Here is a 25,125-nt window from a genome sequence, read left to right on the forward strand (position 1 = left end):
ACATCTACATTAAATTTGTTGGCAAATACCAAGTTCAGGCAGGGGCATGCTGCATGTTTTCATAAAATACATACATTTCTGAAGGGACTTCATTCAAGTGGGTCAACCGGAAAGTATGTAATTGTCGGTCTCAGTCCTATTTCTAAATTTTTTGAAAAATATAAAATAGGACTATTTGCAACAACTCTGTGAAAAACGTTACTCTACTGAAATTACCCCCCCCCCCTTACTAGAGAATCCTTGCCCAATTTTACACACATTTACATTACATATTTCACTTAACATGTGTTAGGAAAAATGAAACAGATTTTTCAATAAATTGACATACTTTCAGTTCTGTAAACTGAAATCAAATCTGCAATAATTTCTGCATATTAATGTTCTCAGACTGGTTTTTTTTTTTTTTTTTTCATATTAAGTTTTAACTTTAATTTAAAACAAACATTAAATCAATTTTTTGAAAAATTTCCCAAAGTTTTGAATTTAAATGAATATTTACAATGTTTTTTAAGCACTATTAATCCTCAGATGAGACAAGAAAATTATCTATAGACAACAGTAAAGACTTCCATTGACCAATCACAGCAAATGACCACCCATGGCCTCACTAACAGACACTTGTATACAGACAGCACTTAACCCTATGTGCCAAAGGCAGGGGGGGTGCCCTGTAGGGCTTTTATCTTAAATGACAAGGCTCTCACAGCTTCTGAAACACAACTGATGATTGTTCTGATACAGACAATGATTGTGTATATCACAATATTTACACATCACCTAAATTCATTGTCCTGAGAACTTCTGACCAGTACAGACTGACCACTGCTACTTGCAACAGTAAAAGCCAACATGAAAGGAGAAAGATTGCGAAGACAAACTTATTTCAAGCCTGGTAATGTACCCAACAAATAAGGGACAGACATCAGGGAAAGAATCCAACACACCTGTACCAAGGGAAACGACACCAGTGCTTACCAGAAGACTGACTACCAAGGAAATGGAGCTGGTAACCAAGCCTAGTTCAGACGGCCTATCCCTGGTATCTGCTGACTCTGAAGACCGACCCTGTCCAACAAGGATCCTGCGTCCTGCATGCAGTCCACCAAAAGAGCCAGACTCTGAAATTCCTGAAATAGAAGGAAACCGAATTGTAGATGTTGTGCTAATGGTGGAGATGTGGAACAATGTGATAAGCCTCCATGCCTCACAGACAGACCAGAATTGCCAAGTACCAGACTTTAAACTGGACACTGAGCGTAGGAGGGCCCTGGGATGGAGCTGTGCTGTAAAATGTGAGAAGTGTCAATACAGGTCACCACTGTACAAGCTGTACAGGGAAGCGGACTCGAACAAGCGCGGACCAAAGCCAGCCTTAATCAACAAGTACCTGCCCTCAGCTTTGTGTGGCCAGGCTGTCAGCACCAAAGGAGCCCGACTGATTTTAGGGCACCTGAATATACCAGCAGGAGCCAAGAGTGGAATGCAGCGCCAAGCAAACCAAGTGTCCAGAGATATTACAGCCTTGAATAAAATAGACATGTCAGAGAAGACCAAACTGGTGGTAGAAGCCAACAACCTGAGAGGAGACGAGTCACCGAGCACCATTGGACTAGCAGTAGATGGCCGATACAACAGCACAACATTTGGCAGTGCTAAGAAGCCCGGACTGAATGCCTCTCAGGGAATCAGCCTCGGTATCGAGACATGTACACCAAAAAAGTACATACTGGGCCGTGCTCTGCACAACAAACTGTGCTGGACAGGTGCTTGGCTGAGAGGGAAAGGCTTATGACGTCAAGTGTCCTGGTGGTCACCCTGACTGTACAGCCAACATCGAACGACATGACGGCCTTTCCGAGTATGCCATGGGAAAGGACATCGGAGACCAGCTTACCAGTCAGGGTGTGCTGATAAGATATGCTACGACAGATGGGGACGGAACGGGAGCCAAAGGCCTGGAGGAAGCCATGAAAGCCTTGCATCCAATGTGGAAAGTGGAGAGACTGGCTGACCCAACACACGTTGGCAGAGCACTGTTCCGGAAATGCAACAGTGCTAAGTTCAGCGAGTCCATGTTTCCAGGCCGCTACCAGACAGATGAGAGCACATGTGCAGAAGATATTTTCACAAGACTTGAAAGCCAGAAGTAGTTTGGTTTTCAAGTCATTGATGAAAACACACAAGGGAGACATAGACACTATCACAAGCCTGTTACCCTCCGTGCTAGATGCCACTGTTTCGTGCTATGCTGGTGACTGTGCCAAATGCAAACAACATTCTGTAGTGTGCTCTGGAGATGACGGCGACAACTGGTGGCTACGTTCAATGTTCCTGAGTTCGAACCAGATACATCACCTTCAGATGACACCAGAAGACCAGAGTTTACTATTAGAGCTCCTCAAAATGAGACTCAGCACAGAAGCTGTCACATCAATGAGGCTAAACACATCGACCCAGAAGAATGAAGGCTGTCACCGGAGCATAAATGTGGCTCTACCAAAGCACCAGAACTTCGGGAGAAATGCAGAGGGAAGATTGGATAACACAATATTAACACTTAACAACACCGCAGGCATAGCCATACAGCAGAAAGTTCAATATTTTGGTGGTACTCTGTGTGGGGAGGTCAAGCACAAGCTCAATCAACTCAGCACAGAGGAAATCTATCAACGGGAATACCAATACAAACCAACGGTCCGAAAGAGAAGTCTGGCATCAGTAGCTGAACAGTATAAGGAACATGCAAAAAAGTCCAAGTCTGCTCGGAAGTCCGACTACAGGAAAGGCCAGCTGGATCCCACCATTCACCAATGCAGGGGAGACAATCAACCTCAGGATCACCAATACTGAGAAGGAGTGACAAAGAGAATTTATTAGAGACATTTTGGTTACAATAACATCTGAATTCTGAATTAACCAAAATATGTAACAAAAAATGTTACATATATATGACTACCTAAAGAGGGAACCTCCACGTGGTGGTAGTCGGACAATGTTGTGTCCTTGACACAATAGCTAATACCCTCAAATGACAAATAAAAATGACAAATAAATAAATAAACAATCAAATTTTCAAATCAAGCATACATTCCCTAAACCCCAAATGACCAGAACATACACCTGAATTTAAACAATGCTGTCTATTATTGTTAATATAATGTGGTTCAACACTAATATGGTCAGTGTTCACACATAAACTATTATGACACAGGTGTGAGCAATCAGCATCACTTTTCAAATTCAAATCTTTAAGAAACACAATAACTGCAAGCCTATGTGCATGCTTCTTCTTCCATTTCAAATCTACTGGGTCCTTAAATGAAATTAAGCCATATTTCCTGTTTTTTGTTAATGATCCTGTCCAAATCCTGCAGAGTCCATTTTCCTGGCTTATAGTTGAATTTTCAAACACTTTGTCCTGATACAATTTGAAAAAATCCTCCATTTTAACTTTTAAATTATGGTGTAGGAATACATAAAATTACAATATATGCTAATTAGATCCTAAATATAGCTGTCATTTGACATGAATCAAATAAAATAAAAACATTTTAAAATTTTAATTTTAATTTTAATTTTAAGTTAAATTTGTAATCATTTCTTAACAGAACTTTAACAGCTAGTAGGTCATATCTATTTGTACAAGTCTGCCAATTTTCAAGACATTTGGTTAAAAAATGTGGATCTGAGACAGAAAAATGTGAATTCTAGGACCGAGACCACCACAATTAACTCTGCTATATGTTTCATTGTAACGTTAAAATTCATAATAAATTCCCAAAATTTCGTTGACAAGTTTCCATCTAACCTGGTCAAGGTCAATATCCGAGGAACAAATTCTGAAAGTTTCAACCTAGCATGACCGGCATTTTCTCAAGATATCTGTCATCAAGTGTCACCATGTGCCAATTATATACATCCGGGTCATGGGTTGGGGTCAAAACAGGACTTTTTACACAGGATCCTGGAGCAATAAAAACATAAGAAAATTCAGTATTTTACACTATAACAGTTAATTTGACATATACACTACACATCTACATTAAATTTGTTGGCAAATACCAAGTTCACAGGGGCATGCTGCATGTTTTCATAAAATACATACATTTCTGAAGGGACTTCATTCGTGGGTACTGAAACCGGAAGTATGTAATTGTGGTCTCCATCCTATTATAGGAGACTAAATTTTTGAAAAATATAAAATAGGTATTTTCATAAACTAGAAGCTATTTGCAACAACTCTGTGAAAACAGAATTACTCTAAGACAAATAGAACATGAGTTAGAGAGACTTTAATTACCCCCCCCTTACACTGAGAATCCTTGCCCAATTTTACACACATTTACATTACATATTTCACTTAACATGTGTTAGGAAAAATGAAACAGATTTTTCAATAATTGAAATATTTCAGTTCTGTAAACTGAAATCAAATCTGCAATAATTTCTGCATATAATGTTTACAGACTAGTTTTTCATATTAAGTTTTAACTTTAATTTAAAACAAACTTAAATCAATTTTTTGAAAAATTTCCCAAAGTTTTGAATTTAAATGAATATTTACAATGTTTTTAAGCACTAATAATCCTCAGATGAGACAATAAATTATCTATAGACAACAGTAAAGACTTCCATTGACCAATCACAGCAAATGACCACCCATGGCCTCACTAACAGACACTTGTATACAGACAGCACTTAACCCTATGTGCCAAAGGCAGGGGGGGGGTGCCCTGTAGGGCTTTTATCTTAAATGACAAGGCTCTCACAGCTTCTGAAACACAACTGATGATTGTTCTGATACAGACAATGATTGTGTATATCACAATATTTACACATCACCTAAATTCATTGTCCTGAGAACTTCTGACCAGTACAGACTGACCACTGCTACTTGCAACAGTAAAAGCCAACATGAAAGGAGAAAGATTGCGAAGACAAACTTATTTCAAGCCTGGTAATGTACCAACAAATAAGGGACAGACATCAGGGAAAGAATCCAACACACCTGTACCAAGGGCAACAACACCAGTGCTTATAATTACCAGAAGACTGACTACCAAGGAAATGGAGCTGGTAACCAAGCCTAGTTCAGACGGCCTATCCCTGGTATCTGCTGACTCTGAAGACCGACCCTGTCCAACAAGGATCCTGCGTCCTGCATGCAGTCCACCAAAAGAGCCAGACTCTGAAATTCCTGAAATAGAAGGAAACCGAATTGTAGATGTTGTGCTAATGGTGGAGATGTGGAACAATGTGATAAGCCTCCATGCCTCACAGACAGACCAGAATTGCCAAGTACCAGACTTTAAACTGGACACTGAGCGTAGGAGGGCCCTGGGATGGAGCTGTGCTGTAAAATGTGAGAAGTGTCAATACAGGTCACCACTGTACAAGCTGTACAGGGAAGCGGACTCGAACAAGCGCGGACCAAAGCCAGCCTTAATCAACAAGTACCTGCCCTCAGCTTTGTGTGGCCAGGCTGTCAGCACCAAAGGAGCCCGACTGATTTTAGGGCACCTGAATATACCAGCAGGAGCCAAGAGTGGAATGCAGCGCCAAGCAAACCAAGTGTCCAGAGATATTACAGCCTTGAATAAAATAGACATGTCAGAGAAGACCAAACTGGTGGTAGAAGCCAACACCCTGAGAGGAGACGAGTCACCGAGCACCATTGGACTAGCAGTAGATGGCCGATACAACAGCACAACATTTGGCAGTGCTAAGAAGCCCGGACTGAATGCCTCTCAGGGAATCAGCCTCGGTATCGAGACATGTACACCAAAAAAGTACATACTGGGCCGTGCTCTGCACAACAAACTGTGCTGGACAGGTGCTTGGCTGAGAGGGAAAGGCTATGACGTCAAGTGTCCTGGTGGTCACCCTGACTGTACAGCCAACATCGAACGACATGACGGCCTTTCCGAGTATGCCATGGGAAAGGACATCGGAGACCAGCTTACCAGTCAGGGTGTGCTGATAAGATATGCTACGACAGATGGGGACGGAACGGGAGCCAAAGGCCTGGAGGAAGCCATGAAAGCCTTGCATCCAATGTGGAAAGTGGAGAGACTGGCTGACCCAACACACGTTGGCAGAGCACTGTTCCGGAAATGCAACAGTGCTAAGTTCAGCGAGTCCATGTTTCCAGGCCGTACCAGACAGATGAGAGCACATGTGCAGAAGATATTTTCACAAGACTTGAAAGCCAGAAGTAGTTTGGTTTTCAAGTCATTGATGAAAACACACAAGGGAGACATAGACACTATCACAAGCCTGTTACCCTCCGTGCTAGATGCCACTGTTTCGTGCTATGCTGGTGACTGTGCCAAATGCAAACAACATTCTGTAGTGTGCTCTGGAGATGACGGCGACAACTGGTGGCTACGTTCAATGTTCCTGAGTTCGAACCAGATACATCACCTTCAGATGACACCAGAAGACCAGAGTTTACTATTAGAGCTCCTCAAAATGAGACTCAGCACAGAAGCTGTCACATCAATGAGGCTAAACACATCGACCCAGAAGAATGAAGGCTGTCACCGGAGCATAAATGTGGCTCTACCAAAGCACCAGAACTTCGGGAGAAATGCAGAGGGAAGATTGGATAACACAATATTAACACTTAACAACACCGCAGGCATAGCCATACAGCAGAAAGTTCAATATTTTGGTGGTACTCTGTGTGGGGAGGTCAAGCACAAGCTCAATCAACTCAGCACAGAGGAAATCTATCAACGGGAATACCAATACAAACCAACGGTCCGAAAGAGAAGTCTGGCATCAGTAGCTGAACAGTATAAGGAACATGCAAAAAAGTCCAAGTCTGCTCGGAAGTCCGACTACAGGAAAGGCCAGCTGGATCCCACCATTCACCAATGCAGGGGAGATAATCAACCTCAGGATCACCAATACTGAGAAGGAGTGACAAAGAGAATTTATTAGAGACATTTTGGTTACAATAACATCTGAATTCTGAATTAACCAAAATATGTAACAAAAAATGTTACATATATATGACTACCTAAAGAGGGAACCTCCACGTGGTGGTAGTCGGACAATGTTGTGTCCTTGACACAATAGCTAATACCCTCAAATGACAAATAAATAAATAAACAATCAAATTTTCAAATCAAGCATACATTCCCTAAACCCCAAATGACCAGAACATACACCTGAATTTAAACAATGCTGTCTATTATTGTTAATATAATGTGGTTCAACACTAATATGGTCAGTGTTCACACATAAACTATTATGACACAGGTGTGAGCAATCAGCATCACTTTTCAAATTCAAATCTTTAAGAAACACAATAACTGCAAGCCTATGTGCATGCTTCTTCTTCCATTTCAAATCTACTGGGTCCTTAAATGAAATTAAGCCATATTTCCTGTTTTTTGTTAATGATCCTGTCCAAATCCTGCAGAGTCCATTTTCCTGGCTTATAGTTGAATTTTCAAACACTTTGTCCTGATACAATTTGAAAAAATCCTCCATTTTAACTTTTAAATTATGGTGTAGGAATACATAAAATTACAATATATGCTAATTAGATCCTAAATATAGCTGTCATTTGACATGAATCAAATAAAATAAAAACATTTTAAAATTTTAATTTTAATTTTAATTTTAAGTTAAATTTGTAATCATTTCTTAACAGAACTTTAACAGCTAGTAGGTCATATCTATTTGTACAAGTCTGCCAATTTTCAAGACATTTGGTTAAAAAATGTGGATCTGAGACAGAAAAATGTGAATTCTGAAGCTTTTCATTAAGGACCGAGACCACAATTAACTCTGCTATATGTTTCATTGTAACGTTAAAATTCATAATAAATTCCCAAAATTTCGTTGACAAGTTTCCATCTAACCTGGTCAAGGTCAATATCCGAGGAACAAATTCTGAAAGTTTCAACCTAGCATGACCGGCATTTTCTCAAGATATCTGTCATCAAGTGTCACCATGTGCCAATTATATACATCCGGGTCATGGGTTGGGGTCAAAACAGGACTTTTTACACAGGATCCTGGAGCAATAAAAACATAAGAAAATTCAGTCCTATTATAGGAGACTAAATTTTTGAAAAATATAAAATAGGTATTTTCATAAACTAGAAGCTATTTGCAACAACTCTGTGAAAACAGAATTACTCTAAGACAAATAGAACATGAGTTAGAGAGACTTTAATTACCCCCCCTTACACTGAGAATCCTTGCCCAATTTTACACACATTTACATTACATATTTCACTTAACATGTGTTAGGAAAAATGAAACAGATTTTTCAATAATTGACATATTTCAGTTCTGTAAACTGAAATCAAATCTGCAATAATTTCTGCATATAATGTTTACAGACTGGTTTTTCATATTAAGTTTTAACTTTAATTTAAAACAAACTTAAATCAATTTTTTGAAAAAATTCCCAAAGTTTTGAATTTAAATGAATATTTACAATGTTTTTAAGCACTAATAATCCTCAGATGAAACAAGAAATTATCTATAGACAACAGTAAAGACTTCCATTGACCAATCACAGCAAATGACCACCCATGGCCTCACTAACAGACACTTGTATACAGACAGCACTTAACCCTATGTGCCAAAGGCAGGGGGGGGGTGCCCTGTAGGGCTTTTATCTTAAATGACAAGGCTCTCACAGCTTCTGAAACACAACTGATGATTGTTCTGATACAGACAATGATTGTGTATATCACAATATTTACACATCACCTAAATTCATTGTCCTGAGAACTTCTGACCAGTACAGACTGACCACTGCTACTTGCAACAGTAAAAGCCAACATGAAAGGAGAAAGATTGAGAAGACAAACTTATTTCAAGCCTGGTAATGTACCAACAAATAAGGGACAGACATCAGGGAAAGAATCCAACACACCTGTACCAAGGGCAACAACACCAGTGCTTATAATTACCAGAAGACTGACTACCAAGGAAATGGAGCTGGTAACCAAGCCTAGTTCAGACGGCCTATCCCTGGTATCTGCTGACTCTGAAGACCGACCCTGTCCAACAAGGATCCTGCGTCCTGCATGCAGTCCACCAAAAGAGCCAGACTCTGAAATTCCTGAAATAGAAGGAAACCGAATTGTAGATGTTGTGCTAATGGTGGAGATGTGGAACAATGTGATAAGCCTCCATGCCTCACAGACAGACCAGAATTGCCAAGTACCAGACTTTAAACTGGACACTGAGCGTAGGAGGGCCCTGGGATGGAGCTGTGCTGTAAAATGTGAGAAGTGTCAATACAGGTCACCACTGTACAAGCTGTACAGGGAAGCGGACTCGAACAAGCGCGGACCAAAGCCAGCCTTAATCAACAAGTACCTGCCCTCAGCTTTGTGTGGCCAGGCTGTCAGCACCAAAGGAGCCCGACTGATTTTAGGGCACCTGAATATACCAGCAGGAGCCAAGAGTGGAATGCAGCGCCAAGCAAACCAAGTGTCCAGAGATATTACAGCCTTGAATAAAATAGACATGTCAGAGAAGACCAAACTGGTGGTAGAAGCCAACACCCTGAGAGGAGACGAGTCACCGAGCACCATTGGACTAGCAGTAGATGGCCGATACAACAGCACAACATTTGGCAGTGCTAAGAAGCCCGGACTGAATGCCTCTCAGGGAATCAGCCTCGGTATCGAGACATGTACACCAAAAAAGTACATACTGGGCCGTGCTCTGCACAACAAACTGTGCTGGACAGGTGCTTGGCTGAGAGGGAAAGGCTATGACGTCAAGTGTCCTGGTGGTCACCCTGACTGTACAGCCAACATCGAACGACATGACGGCCTTTCCGAGTATGCCATGGGAAAGGACATCGGAGACCAGCTTACCAGTCAGGGTGTGCTGATAAGATATGCTACGACAGATGGGGACGGAACGGGAGCCAAAGGCCTGGAGGAAGCCATGAAAGCCTTGCATCCAATGTGGAAAGTGGAGAGACTGGCTGACCCAACACACGTTGGCAGAGCACTGTTCCGGAAATGCAACAGTGCTAAGTTCAGCGAGTCCATGTTTCCAGGCCGTACCAGACAGATGAGAGCACATGTGCAGAAGATATTTTCACAAGACTTGAAAGCCAGAAGTAGTTTGGTTTTCAAGTCATTGATGAAAACACACAAGGGAGACATAGACACTATCACAAGCCTGTTACCCTCCGTGCTAGATGCCACTGTTTCGTGCTATGCTGGTGACTGTGCCAAATGCAAACAACATTCTGTAGTGTGCTCTGGAGATGACGGCGACAATGGTGGCTACGTTCAATGTTCCTGAGTTCGAACCAGATACATCACCTTCAGATGACACCAGAAGACCAGAGTTTACTATTAGAGCTCCTCAAAATGAGACTCAGCACAGAAGCTGTCACATCAATGAGGCTAAACACATCGACCCAGAAGAATGAAGGCTGTCACCGGAGCATAAATGTGGCTCTACCAAAGCACCAGAACTTCGGGAGAAATGCAGAGGGAAGATTGGATAACACAATATTAACACTTAACAACACCGCAGGCATAGCCATACAGCAGAAAGTTCAATATTTTGGTGGTACTCTGTGTGGGGAGGTCAAGCACAAGCTCAATCAACTCAGCACAGAGGAAATCTATCAACGGGAATACCAATACAAACCAACGGTCCGAAAGAGAAGTCTGGCATCAGTAGCTGAACAGTATAAGGAACATGCAAAAAAGTCCAAGTCTGCTCGGAAGTCCGACTACAGGAAAGGCCAGCTGGATCCCACCATTCACCAATGCAGGGGAGATAATCAACCTCAGGATCACCAATACTGAGAAGGAGTGACAAAGAGAATTTATTAGAGACATTTTGGTTACAATAACATCTGAATTCTGAATTAACCAAAATATGTAACAAAAAATGTTACATATATATGACTACCTAAAGAGGGAACCTCCACGTGGTGGTAGTCGGACAATGTTGTGTCCTTGACACAATAGCTAATACCCTCAAATGACAAATAAATAAATAAACAATCAAATTTTCAAATCAAGCATACATTCCCTAAACCCCAAATGACCAGAACATACACCTGAATTTAAACAATGCTGTCTATTATTGTTAATATAATGTGGTTCAACACTAATATGGTCAGTGTTCACACATAAACTATTATGACACAGGTGTGAGCAATCAGCATCACTTTTCAAATTCAAATCTTTAAGAAACACAATAACTGCAAGCCTATGTGCATGCTTCTTCTTCCATTTCAAATCTACTGGGTCCTTAAATGAAATTAAGCCATATTTCCTGTTTTTTGTTAATGATCCTGTCCAAATCCTGCAGAGTCCATTTTCCTGGCTTATAGTTGAATTTTCAAACACTTTGTCCTGATACAATTTGAAAAAATCCTCCATTTTAACTTTTAAATTATGGTGTAGGAATACATAAAATTACAATATATGCTAATTAGATCCTAAATATAGCTGTCATTTGACATGAATCAAATAAAATAAAAACATTTTAAAATTTTAATTTTAATTTTAATTTTAAGTTAAATTTGTAATCATTTCTTAACAGAACTTTAACAGCTAGTAGGTCATATCTATTTGTACAAGTCTGCCAATTTTCAAGACATTTGGTTAAAAAATGTGGATCTGAGACAGAAAAATGTGAATTCTGAAGCATCTAACTGTCAGGTTATCGAGGAACAAATTCTGAAAGTTTCAACCTAACATGACCGGCATTTTCTCAAGATATCTGTCATCAAGTGTCACCATGTGCCAATTATATACATCCGGGTCATGGGTTGGGGTCAAAACAGGACTTTTTACACAGGATCCTGGAGCAATAAAAACATAAGAAAATTCAGTATTTTACACTATAACAGTTAATTTGACATATACACTACACATCTACATTAAATTTGTTGGCAAATACCAAGTTCACAGGGGCATGGAGACTAAAAAATTTTTGAAAAATATGAAAAATAGGTATTTTCATAAACTAGAAGCTATTTTGCAACAACTCTGTGCAAAACTCTGTGAAACAGAATTACTCTAAGACAAATAGAACATGAGTTAGAGAGACTTTAATTACCCCCCCCTTACACTGAGAATCCTTGCCCAATTTTACACACATTTACATTACATATTTCACTTAACATGTGTTAGGAAAAATGAAACAGATTTTTTCAATAATTGACATATTTCAGTTCTGTAAACTGAAATCAAATCTGCAATAATTTCTGCATATAATGTTTACAGACTGGTTTTTCATATTAAGTTTTAACTTTAATTTAAAACAAACTTAAATCAATTTTTTGAAAAAATTCCCAAAGTTTTGAATTTAAATGAATATTTACAATGTTTTTAAGCACTAATAATCCTCAGATGAAACAAGAAATTATCTATAGACAACAGTAAAGACTTCCATTGACCAATCACAGCAAATGACCACCCATGGCCTCACTAACAGACACTTGTATACAGACAGCACTTAACCCTATGTGCCAAAGGCAGGGGGGGGGTGCCCTGTAGGGCTTTTATCTTAAATGACAAGGCTCTCACAGCTTCTGAAACACAACTGATGATTGTTCTGATACAGACAATGATTGTGTATATCACAATATTTACACATCACCTAAATTCATTGTCCTGAGAACTTCTGACCAGTACAGACTGACCACTGCTACTTGCAACAGTAAAAGCCAACATGAAAGGAGAAAGATTGAGAAGACAAACTTATTTCAAGCCTGGTAATGTACCAACAAATAAGGGACAGACATCAGGGAAAGAATCCAACACACCTGTACCAAGGGAAACAACACCAGTGCTTACCAGAAGACTGACTACCAAGGAAATGGAGCTGGTAACCAAGCCTAGATCAGACAGCCTATCCCTGGTATCTGCTGACTCTGAAGACCGACCCTGTCCAACAAGGATCCTGCGTCCTGCATGCAGTCCACCAAAAGAAGCCAGACTCTGAAATTCCTGAAATAGAAGGAAACCGAATTGTAGATGTTGTGCTAATGGTGGAGATGTGGAACAATGTGATAAGCCTCCATGCCTCACAGACAGACCAGAATTGCCAAGTACCAGACTTTAAACTGGACACTGAGCGTAGGAGGGCCCTGGGATGGAGCTGTGCTGTAAAATGTGAGAAGTGTCAATACAGGTCACCACTGTACAAGCTGTACAGGGAAGCGGACTCGAACAAGCGCGGACCAAAGCCAGCCTTAATCAACAAGTACCTGCCCTCAGCTTTGTGTGGCCAGGCTGTCAGCACCAAAGGAGCCCGACTGATTTTAGGGCACCTGAATATACCAGCAGGAGCCAAGAGTGGAATGCAGCGCCAAGCAAACCAAGTGTCCAGAGATATTACAGCCTTGAATAAAATAGACATGTCAGAGAAGACCAAACTGGTGGTAGAAGCCAACACCCTGAGAGGAGACGAGTCACCGAGCACCATTGGACTAGCAGTAGATGGCCGATACAACAGCACAACATTTGGCAGTGCTAAGAAGCCCGGACTGAATGCCTCTCAGGGAATCAGCCTCGGTATCGAGACATGTACACCAAAAAAGTACATACTGGGCCGTGCTCTGCACAACAAACTGTGCTGGACAGGTGCTTGGCTGAGAGGGAAAGGCTATGACGTCAAGTGTCCTGGTGGTCACCCTGACTGTACAGCCAACATCGAACGACATGACGGCCTTTCCGAGTATGCCATGGGAAAGGACATCGGAGACCAGCTTACCAGTCAGGGTGTGCTGATAAGATATGCTACGACAGATGGGGACGGAACGGGAGCCAAAGGCCTGGAGGAAGCCATGAAAGCCTTGCATCCAATGTGGAAAGTGGAGAGACTGGCTGACCCAACACACGTTGGCAGAGCACTGTTCCGGAAATGCAACAGTGCTAAGTTCAGCGAGTCCATGTTTCCAGGCCGTACCAGACAGATGAGAGCACATGTGCAGAAGATATTTTCACAAGACTTGAAAGCCAGAAGTAGTTTGGTTTTCAAGTCATTGATGAAAACACACAAGGGAGACATAGACACTATCACAAGCCTGTTACCCTCCGTGCTAGATGCCACTGTTTCGTGCTATGCTGGTGACTGTGCCAAATGCAAACAACATTCTGTAGTGTGCTCTGGAGATGACGGCGACAACTGGTGGCTACGTTCAATGTTCCTGAGTTCGAACCAGATACATCACCTTCAGATGACACCAGAAGACCAGAGTTTACTATTAGAGCTCCTCAAAATGAGACTCAGCACAGAAGCTGTCACATCAATGAGGCTAAACACATCGACCCAGAAGAATGAAGGCTGTCACCGGAGCATAAATGTGGCTCTACCAAAGCACCAGAACTTCGGGAGAAATGCAGAGGGAAGATTGGATAACACAATATTAACACTTAACAACACCGCAGGCATAGCCATACAGCAGAAAGTTCAATATTTTGGTGGTACTCTGTGTGGGGAGGTCAAGCACAAGCTCAATCAACTCAGCACAGAGGAAATCTATCAACGGGAATACCAATACAAACCAACGGTCCGAAAGAGAAGTCTGGCATCAGTAGCTGAACAGTATAAGGAACATGCAAAAAAGTCCAAGTCTGCTCGGAAGTCCGACTACAGGAAAGGCCAGCTGGATCCCACCATTCACCAATGCAGGGGAGACAATCAACCTCAGGATCACCAATACTGAGAAGGAGTGACAAAGAGAATTTATTAGAGACATTTTGGTTACAATAACATCTGAATTCTGAATTAACCAAAATATGTAACAAAAAATGTTACATATATATGACTACCTAAAGAGGGAACCTCCACGTGGTGGTAGTCGGACAATGTTGTGTCCTTGACACAATAGCTAATACCCTCAAATGACAAATAAATAAATAAACAATCAAATTTTCAAATCAAGCATACATTCCCTAAACCCCAAATGACCAGAACATACACCTGAATTTAAACAATGCAGTCTATTATTGTTAATATAATGTGGTTCAACACTAAAATGGTCAGTGTTCACACATAAACTATTATGACACAGGTGTGAGCAATCAGCATCACTTTTCAAATTCAAATCTTTAAGAAACACAATAACTGCAAGCCTATGTGCATGCTTCTTCTTCCATTTCAAATCTACTGGGTCCTTAAATGAAATTAAGCCATATTTCCTGTTTTTTGTTAATGATCCTGTCCAAATCCTGCAGAGTCCATTTTCCTGGCTTATAGTTGAATTTTCAAACACTTTGTCCTGATACAATTTGAAAAAATCCTCCATTTTAACTTTTAAATTTGGTGTAGGAATACATAAAATTACAATATATGCTAATTAGATCCTAAATATAGCTGTCATTTGACATGAATCAAATAAAATAAAAACATTTTAAAATTTTAATTTTAATTTTAATTTTAAGTTAAATTTGTAATCATTTCTTAACAGAACTTTAACAGCTAGTAGGTCATATCTATTTGTACAAGTCTGCCAATTGTCAAGACATTTGGTTAAAAAATGTGGATCTGAGACAGAAAAATGTGAATTCTGAAGCTTTTCATTAAGGACCGAGACCACAATTAACTCTGCTATATGTTTCATTGTAACGTTAAAATTCATAATAAATTCCCAAAATTTCGTTGACAAGTTTCCATCTAACCTGGTCAAGGTCAATATCCGAGGAACAAATTCTGAAAGTTTCAACCTAACATGACCGGCATTTTCTCAAGATATCTGTCATCAAGTGTCACCATGTGCCAATTATATACATCCGGGTCATGGGTTGGGGTCAAAACAGGACTTTTTACACAGGATCCTGGAGCAATAAAAACATAAGAAAATTCAGTATTTTACACTATAACAGTTAATTTGACATATACACTACACATCTACATTAAATTTGTTGGCAAATACCAAGTTCACAGGGGCATGCTGCATGTTTTCATAAAATACATACATTTCTGAAGGGACTTCATTTGTGGGTACTGAAACCGGAAGTATGTATTTTTTGAAAATATATAAAATAGGTATTTTCATAAACTAGAAGCTATTTGCAACAACTCTGTGAAAACAGAATTACTCGAAGACAAATAGAACATGAGTTAGAGAGACTTTAATTACCCCCCCCCTTACACTGAGAATCCTTGCCCAATTTTACACACATTTACATTACATATTTCACTTAACATGTGTTAGGAAAAATGAAACAGATTTTTCAATAATTGACATATTTCAGTTCTGTAAACTGAAATCAAATCTGCAATAATTTCTGCATATAATGTTTACAGACTGGTTTTTCATATTAAGTTTTAACTTTAATTTAAAGCAAATTTAAATCAATTTTTTGAAAAATTTCCCAAAGTTTTTAATTTAAATGAAGCACTAATAATTCTCAGATGAGACAAGAAATTATCTATAGACAACAGTAAAGACTTCCATTGACCAATCACAGCAAATGACCACCCATGGCCTCACTAACAGACACTTGTATACAGACAGCACTTAACCCTATGTGCCAAAGGCGGGGGGGTGCCCTGTAGGGCTTTTATCTTAAATGACAAGGCTCTCACAGCTTCTGAAACACAACTGATGATTGTTCTGATACAGACAATGATTGTGTATATCACAATATTTACACATCACCTAAATTCATTGTCCTGAGAACTTCTGACCAGTACAGACTGACCATTGCTACTTGCAACAGTAAAAGCCAACATAAAAGGAGAAAGATTGAGAAGACAAACTTATTTCAAGCCTGGTAATGTACCAACAAATAAGGGACAGACATCAGGGAAAGAATTCAACACACCTGTACCAAGGGAAAGACACCAGTGCTTACCAGAAGACTGACTACCAAGGAAATGGAGCTGGTAACCAAGCCTAGTTCAGACGGCCTATCCCTGGTATCTGCTGACTCTGAAGACCGACCCTGTCCAACAAGGATCCTGCGTCCTGCATGCAGTCCGCCAAAAGAGCCAGACTCAGAAATTCCTGAAATAGAAGGAAACCGAATTGTAGATGTTGTGCTAATGGTGGAGATGTGGAACAATGTGATAAGCCTCCATGCCTCACAGACAGACCAGAATTGCCAAGTACCAGACTTTAAACTGGACACTGAGCGTAGGAGGGCCCTGGGATGGAGCTGTGCTGTAAAATGTGAGACGTGTCAATGCAGGTCACCACTGTACAAGCTGTACAGGGAAGCGGACTCGAACAAGCGCGGACCAAAGCCAGCCTTAATCAACAAGTACCTGCCCTCAGCTTTGTGTGGCCAGGCTGTCAGCACCAAAGGAGCCCGACTGATTTTAGGGCACCTGAATATACCAGCAGGGGCCAAGAGTGGAATGCAGCGCCAAGCAAACCAAGTGTCCAGAGATATTACAGCCTTGAATAAAAAAGACATGTCAGAGAAGACCAAACTGGTGGTAGAAGCCAACACCCTGAGAGGAGATAGAGTCACCGAGCACCATTGGACTAGCAGTAGATGGCCGATACAACAGCACAACATTTGGCAGTGCTAAGAAGCCCGGACTGAATGCCTCTCAGGGAATCAGCCTCGGTATCGAGACATGTACACCAAAAAAGTACATACTGGGCCGTGCTCTGCACAACAAACTGTGCTGGACAGGTGCTTGGCTGAGAGGGAAAGGCTATGACGTCAAGTGTCCTGGTGGTCACCCTGACTGTACAGCCAACATCGAACGACATGACGGCCTTTCCGAGTATGCCATGGGAAAGGACATCGGAGACCAGCTTACCAGTCAGGGTGTGCTGATAAGATATGCTACGACGGATGGGGACGGAACGGGAGCCAAAGGCCTGGAGGAAGCCATGAAAGCCTTGCATCCAATGTGGAAAGTGAAGAGACTGGCTGACCCAACACACGTTGGCAGAGCACAGTTCCGGAAATGCAACAGTGCTAAGTTCAGCGAGTCCATGTTTCAAGGCCGTACCAGACAGATGAGAGCACATGTGCAGAAGATATTTTCACAAGACTTGAAAGCCAGAAGTAGTTTGGTTTTCAAATCATTGATGAAAAACACACAAGGGAGACATATACACTATCACAAGCCTGTTACCCTCCGTGCTAGATGCCACTGTTTCGTGCTATGCTGGTGACTGTGCTAAATGCAAACAACATTCTGTAGTGTGCTCTAGAGATGACGGCGACAACTGGTGGCTACGTTCAATGTTCCTGAGTTCGAACCAGATACATCACCTTCAGATGACACCAGAAGACCAGAGTTTACTATTAGAGCTCCTCAAAATGAGACTCAGCACAGAAGCTGTCACATCAATGAGGCTAAACACATCTACCCAGAAGAATGAAGGCTGTCACCGGAGCATAAATGTGGCTCTACCAAAGCACCAGAACTTCGGGAGAAATGCAGAGGGAAGATTGGATAACACAATATTAACACTTAACAACACCGCAAGCATAGCCATACAGCAGAAAGTTCAATATTTTGGTGGTACTCTGTATGGGGAGGTCAAGCACAAGCTCAATCAACTCAGCACAGAGGAAATCTATCAACGGGAATACCAATACAAACCAACGGTCCGAAAGAGAAGTCTGGCATCAGTAGCTGAACAGTATAAGGAACGTGCAAAAAAGTCCAAGTCTGCTCGGAAGTCCGACTACAGGAAAGGCCAGCTGGATCCCACCATTCACCAATGCAGGGGAGACAATCAACCTCAGGATCACCAATACTGAGAAGGAGTGACAAAGAGAATTTATTAGAGACATTTTGGTTACAATAACATCTGAATTCTGAATTAACCAAAATATGTAACAAAAAATGTTACATATATATGACTACCTAAAGAGGGAACCTCCACGTGGTGGTAGTCGGACAATGTTGTGTCCTTGACACAATAGCTAATACCCTAATATGACAAATAAAATAAATAAACAATCAAATTTTCAAATCAAGCATACATTCCCTAAACCCCAAATGACCAGAACATACACCTGAATTTAAACAATGCAGTCTATTATTGTTAATATAATGTGGTTTAACACTAAAATGGTCAGTGTTCACACATAAACTATTATGACACAGGTGTGAGCAATCAGCATCACTTTTCAAATTCAAAATCTTTAAGAAACACAATAACTGCAAGCCTATGTGCATGCTTCTTCTTCCATTTCAAATCTACTGGGTCCTTAAATGAAATTAAGCCATATTTCGTGTTTTTTGTTAATGATCCTGTCCAAATCCTGCAGAGTCCATTTTCCTGGCTTATAGTTGAATTTTCAAACACTTTGTCCTGATACAATTTGAAAAAATCCTCCATTTTAACTTTTAAATTATGGTGTAGGAATACATGAAATTACAATATATGCTAATTAGATCCTAAATATAGCTGTCATTTGACATGAATCAAATAAAATAAAAACATTTTAAAATTTTAATTTTAATTTTAATTTTAAGTTAAATTTGTAATCATTTCTTAACAGAACTTTAACAGCTAGTAGGTCATATCTATTTGTACAAGTCTGCCAATTGTCAAGACATTTGGTTAAAAAATGTGGATCTGAGACAGAAAAATGTGAATTCTGAAGCTTTTCATTAAGGACCGAGACCACAATTAACTCTGCTATATGTTTCATTGTAACGTTAAAATTCATAATAAATTCCCAAAATTTCGTTGACAAGTTTCCATCTAACCTGGTCAAGGTCAATATCCGAGGAACAAATTCTGAAAGTTTCAACCTAACATGACCGGCATTTTCTCAAGATATCTGTCATCAAGTGTCACCATGTGCCAATTATATACATCCGGGTCATGGGTTGGGGTCAAAACAGGACTTTTTACACAGGATCCTGGAGCAATAAAAACATAAGAAAATTCAGTATTTTACACTATAACAGTTAATTTGACATATACACTACACATCTACATTAAATTTGTTGGCAAATACCAAGTTCACAGGGGCATGCTGCATGTTTTCATAAAATACATACATTTCTGAAGGGACTTCATTCGTGGGTACTGAAACCGGAAGTATGTAATTGTGGTCTCAGTCCTATTATAGGACACTAAATTTTTGAAAAATATAAAATAGGTATTTTCATAAACTAGAAGCTATTTGCAACAACTCTGTGAAAACAGAATTACTCTAAGACAAATAGAACATGAGTTAGAGAGACTTTAATTACCCCCCCCCCCCTTACACTGAGAATCCTTGCCCAATTTTACACACATTTACATTACATATTTCACTTAACATGTGTTAGGAAAAATGAAACAGATTTTTCAATAATTGACATATTTCAGTTCTGTAAACTGAAATCGAATCTGCAATAATTTCTGCATATAATGTTTACAAACTGGTTTTTCATATTAAGTTTTAACTTTAATTTAAAGCAAATTTAAATCAATTTTTTGAAAAATTTCCCAAAGTTTTGAATTTAAATGAATATTTACAATGTTTTTAAGCACTAATAATTCTCAGATGAGACAAGAAATTATCTATAGACAACAGTAAAGACTTCCATTGACCAATCACAGCAAATGACCACCCATGGCCTCACTAACAGACACTTGTATACAGACAGCACTTAACCCTATGTGCCAAAGGCAGGGGGGTGCCCTGTAGGGCTTTTATCTTAAATGACAAGGCTCTCACAGCTTCTGAAACACAACTGATGATTGTTCTGATACAGACAATGATTGTGTATATCACAATATTTACACATCACCTAAATTCATTGTCCTGAGAACTTCTGACCAGTACAGACTGACCATTGCTACTTGCAACAGTAAAAGCCAACATGAAAGGAGAAAGATTGAGAAGACAAACTTATTTCAAGCCTGGTAATGTACCAACAAATAAGGGACAGACATCAGGGAAAGAATCCAACACACCTGTACCAAGGGAAACGACACCAGTGCTTACCAGAAGACTGACTACCAAGGAAATGGAGCTGGTAACCAAGCCTAGTTCAGACGGCCTATCCCTGGTATCTGCTGACTCTGAAGACCGACCCTGTCCAACAAGGATCCTGCGTCCTGCATGCAGTCCACCAAAAGAGCCAGACTCAGAAATTCCTGAAATAGAAGGAAACCGAATTGTAGATGTTGTGCTAATGGTGGAGATGTGGAACAATGTGATAAGCCTCCATGCCTCACAGACAGACCAGAATTGCCAAGTACCAGACTTTAAACTGGACACTGAGCGTAGGAGGGCCCTGGGATGGAGCTGTGCTGTAAAATGTGAGACGTGTCAATGCAGGTCACCACTGTACAAGCTGTACAGGGAAGCGGACTCGAACAAGCGCGGACCAAAGCCAGCCTTAATCAACAAGTACCTGCCCTCAGCTTTGTGTGGCCAGGCTGTCAGCACCAAAGGAGCCCGACTGATTTTAGGGCACCTGAATATACCAGCAGGGGCCAAGAGTGGAATGCAGCGCCAAGCAAACCAAGTGTCCAGAGATATTACAGCCTTGAATAAAAAAGACATGTCAGAGAAGACCAAACTGGTGGTAGAAGCCAACACCCTGAGAGGAGACGAGTCACCGAGCACCATTGGACTAGCAGTAGATGGCCGATACAACAGCACAACATTTGGCAGTGCTAAGAAGCCCGGACTGAATGCCTCTCAGGGAATCAGCCTCGGTATCGAGACATGTACACCAAAAAAGTACATACTGGGCCGTGCTCTGCACAACAAACTGTGCTGGACAGGTGCTTGGCTGAGAGGGAAAGGCTATGACGTCAAGTGTCCTGGTGGTCACCCTGACTGTACAGCCAACATCGAACGACATGACGGCCTTTCCGAGTATGCCATGGGAAAGGACATCGGAGACCAGCTTACCAGTCAGGGTGTGCTGATAAGATATGCTACGACGGATGGGGACGGAACGGGAGCCAAAGGCCTGGAGGAAGCCATGAAAGCCTTGCATCCAATGTGGAAAGTGAAGAGACTGGCTGACCCAACACACGTTGGCAGAGCACAGTTCCGGAAATGCAACAGTGCTAAGTTCAGCGAGTCCATGTTTCAAGGCCGTACCAGACAGATGAGAGCACATGTGCAGAAGATATTTTCACAAGACTTGAAAGCCAGAAGTAGTTTGGTTTTCAAATCATTGATGAAAACACACAAGGGAGACATATACACTATCACAAGCCTGTTACCCTCCGTGCTAGATGCCACTGTTTCGTGCTATGCTGGTGACTGTGCTAAATGCAAACAACATTCTGTAGTGTGCTCTAGAGATGACGGCGACAACTGGTGGCTACGTTCAATGTTCCTGAGTTCGAACCAGATACATCACCTTCAGATGACACCAGAAGACCAGAGTTTACTATTAGAGCTCCTCAAAATGAGACTCAGCACAGAAGCTGTCACATCAATGAGGCTAAACACATCTACCCAGAAGAATGAAGGCTGTCACCGGAGCATAAATGTGGCTCTACCAAAGCACCAGAACTTCGGGAGAAATGCAGAGGGAAGATTGGATAACACAATATTAACACTTAACAACACCGCAAGCATAGCCATACAGCAGAAAGTTCAATATTTTGGTGGTACTCTGTATGGGGAGGTCAAGCACAAGCTCAATCAACTCAGCACAGAGGAAATCTATCAACGGGAATACCAATACAAACCAACGGTCCGACGGGAATACCAATACAAACCAACGGTCCGAAAGAGAAGTCTGGCATCAGTAGCTGAACAGTATAAGGAACGTGCAAAAAAGTCCAAGTCTGCTCGGAAGTCCGACTACAGGAAAGGCCAGCTGGATCCCACCATTCACATTCAACAATGTTGTGTCCTTGACACAATAGCTAATACCCTAATATGACAAATAAATAAATTAACAATCAAATTTTCAAATCAAGCATACATTCCCTAAACCCCAAATGACCAGAACATACACCTGAATTTAAACAATGCAGTCTATTATTGTTAATATAATGTGGTTTAACACTAAAATGGTCAGTGTTCACACATAAACTATTATGACACAGGTGTGAGCAATCAGCATCACTTTTCAAATTCAAATCTTTAAGAAACACAATAACTGCAAGCCTATGTGCATGCTTCTTCTTCCATTTCAAATCTACTGGGTCCTTAAATGAAATTAAGCCATATTTCGTGTTTTTTGTTAATGATCCTGTCCAAATCCTGCAGAGTCCATTTTCCTGGCTTATAGTTGAATTTTCAAACACTTTGTCCTGATACAATTTGAAAAAATCCTCCATTTTAACTTTTAAATTATGGTGTAGGAATACATGAAATTACAATATATGCTAATTAGATCCTAAATATAGCTGTCATTTGACATGAATCAAATAAAATAAAAACATTTAAATTTTAATTTTAATTTTAATTTTAAGTTAAATTTGTAATCATTTCTTAACAGAACTTTAACAGCTAGTAGGTCATATCTATTTGTACAAGTCTGCCAATTGTCAAGACATTTGGTTAAAAAATGTGGATCTGAGACAGAAAAATGTGAATTCTGAAGCTTTTCATTAAGGACCGAGACCACAATTAACTCTGCTATATGTTTCATTGTAACGTTAAAATTCATAATAAATTCCCAAAATTTCGTTGACAAGTTTCCATCTAACCTGGTCAAGGTCAATATCCGAGGAACAAATTCTGAAAGTTTCAACCTAACATGACCGGCATTTTCTCAAGATATCTGTCATCAAGTGTCACCATGTGCCAATTATATACATCCGGGTCATGGGTTGGGGTCAAAACAGGACTTTTTACACAGGATCCTGGAGCAATAAAAACATAAGAAAATTCAGTATTTTACACTATAACAGTTAATTTGACATATACACTACACATCTACATTAAATTTGTTGGCAAATACCAAGTTCACAGGGGCATGCTGCATGTTTTCATAAAATACATACATTTCTGAAGGGACTTCATTTGTGGGTACTGAAACCGGAAGTATGTAATTGTGGTCTCATTCCATAATAACTTTCGTTAAGTTTACATCCGAGGAGTTTCGATTGCTATTGGTATATTGTAAAAATTTAAATAAAGCTGGTATCATATCCGGATAAAGAACAACATTTATAAGTCATCATTTATTTGGGAGGGAATTGGGGGATAAAAAAAAAACAAAAACAAAAACAAAAAAAAACCCAAAAAAACCCAGAAAATACACTTACAAACACATATATAAGAAAGGAACTCATTTGAGCTATTAAAAAACATAACGAGTGAATGAATTAGTCTCTAATATTAATTAATCAATTAAATCGAATACTGGCATTTGACTGAACAACCAATCACTAAATTTAGGTAAGATAATTTAGCTATGGACTATTTACACCATATAATGTATACATGTACTTTACCAGCTGCTCAAACTACTACGTGCGAAATAAAGATCTATTGAGACTATATCATATGCAATTGTTTATGTATTATAATAATTTGAACCAGTATTGCAGTTATAAGCATATTTCCAAATTTATATTGTACATGTGTCTGTCTTTCAATATCTCGTAGCAGATATGTCATATATAGTACATGACAAAGAGAAGAAAAAAAAAATATATATACTATTTATGTATATACTATGTATATATTTATTTATGTACACATGTATATTAATTTGCATTAAGAAAAAAACCCACCAGGGAGTACCATGGACTTTGATTATTATAGATATGAGCTAGTGTGAAAAAAAATTATGTACAATTTTAGTAATCAAAATGAGAAAAACTACATAATCTATCTTGGTAATTCCATAGACACAGAATAATGAATCAGTATATACCGGTAAGCACTGATAAATTCTTAATTATTGGAAATTTCACTCATACACATTTAGAATCAAACACAGATCACAAAATATATAAGCCAAGTCACCTGATCACACTTTTCATTTATGGAAAATATCCGAAACTTTGTCAAACAAGTCTATCTGCTTTTTGCGTCCACCACTTTCAGCGAATACTTTCCCGTTAAAATACCAGGCATTATCCACATCGGGATTGTCCTTTAAACTTTTAACAAGCAACACATTGTCTTTGGTCACATCGTCCACTAACCTGACGGTGTCAGTAAGGACCTTCTTCTTCCTAATTACAGAGTTCCTCACATCCTTCTTCCAGAATTTGGCGACTATTGGCTTAGGTTTGTGAGGGTCTGTCCACGG

At 40.0% G+C, this 25,125-nt stretch overlaps 1 long non-coding RNA gene and 5 pseudogenes across 1 annotated transcript; all 6 read right to left on the reverse strand.

Moving 5' to 3' along the window:
* Positions 1–987: 987 nt before the first annotated feature.
* LOC138311849 (uncharacterized) lies at positions 988–10,228 on the reverse strand (annotated as a pseudogene).
* LOC138311851 (uncharacterized) lies at positions 5,219–6,750 on the reverse strand (annotated as a pseudogene).
* Positions 10,229–12,849: 2,621 nt separating the features above from the next.
* LOC138311853 (uncharacterized) lies at positions 12,850–15,953 on the reverse strand. The gene is made up of 3 exons (XR_011206767.1): positions 15,645–15,953; positions 14,529–14,685; positions 12,850–12,968 (listed from the first exon to the last, which is right to left on the reverse strand). It is a non-coding gene; the product is annotated as an uncharacterized lncRNA (long non-coding RNA).
* LOC138311852 (uncharacterized) lies at positions 12,987–14,521 on the reverse strand (annotated as a pseudogene).
* Positions 15,954–17,150: 1,197 nt separating the features above from the next.
* LOC138311854 (uncharacterized) lies at positions 17,151–17,871 on the reverse strand (annotated as a pseudogene).
* Positions 17,872–21,215: 3,344 nt separating this feature from the next.
* Positions 21,216–21,935, reverse strand: LOC138311855 (uncharacterized; annotated as a pseudogene).
* Between the last annotated feature and the right edge of the window lie 3,190 nt (positions 21,936–25,125).

This window comes from Argopecten irradians, unplaced genomic scaffold (genome assembly GCF_041381155.1).
Source record: "Argopecten irradians isolate NY unplaced genomic scaffold, Ai_NY scaffold_0136, whole genome shotgun sequence".
Classification (NCBI taxonomy): domain Eukaryota; kingdom Metazoa; phylum Mollusca; class Bivalvia; order Pectinida; family Pectinidae; genus Argopecten; species Argopecten irradians.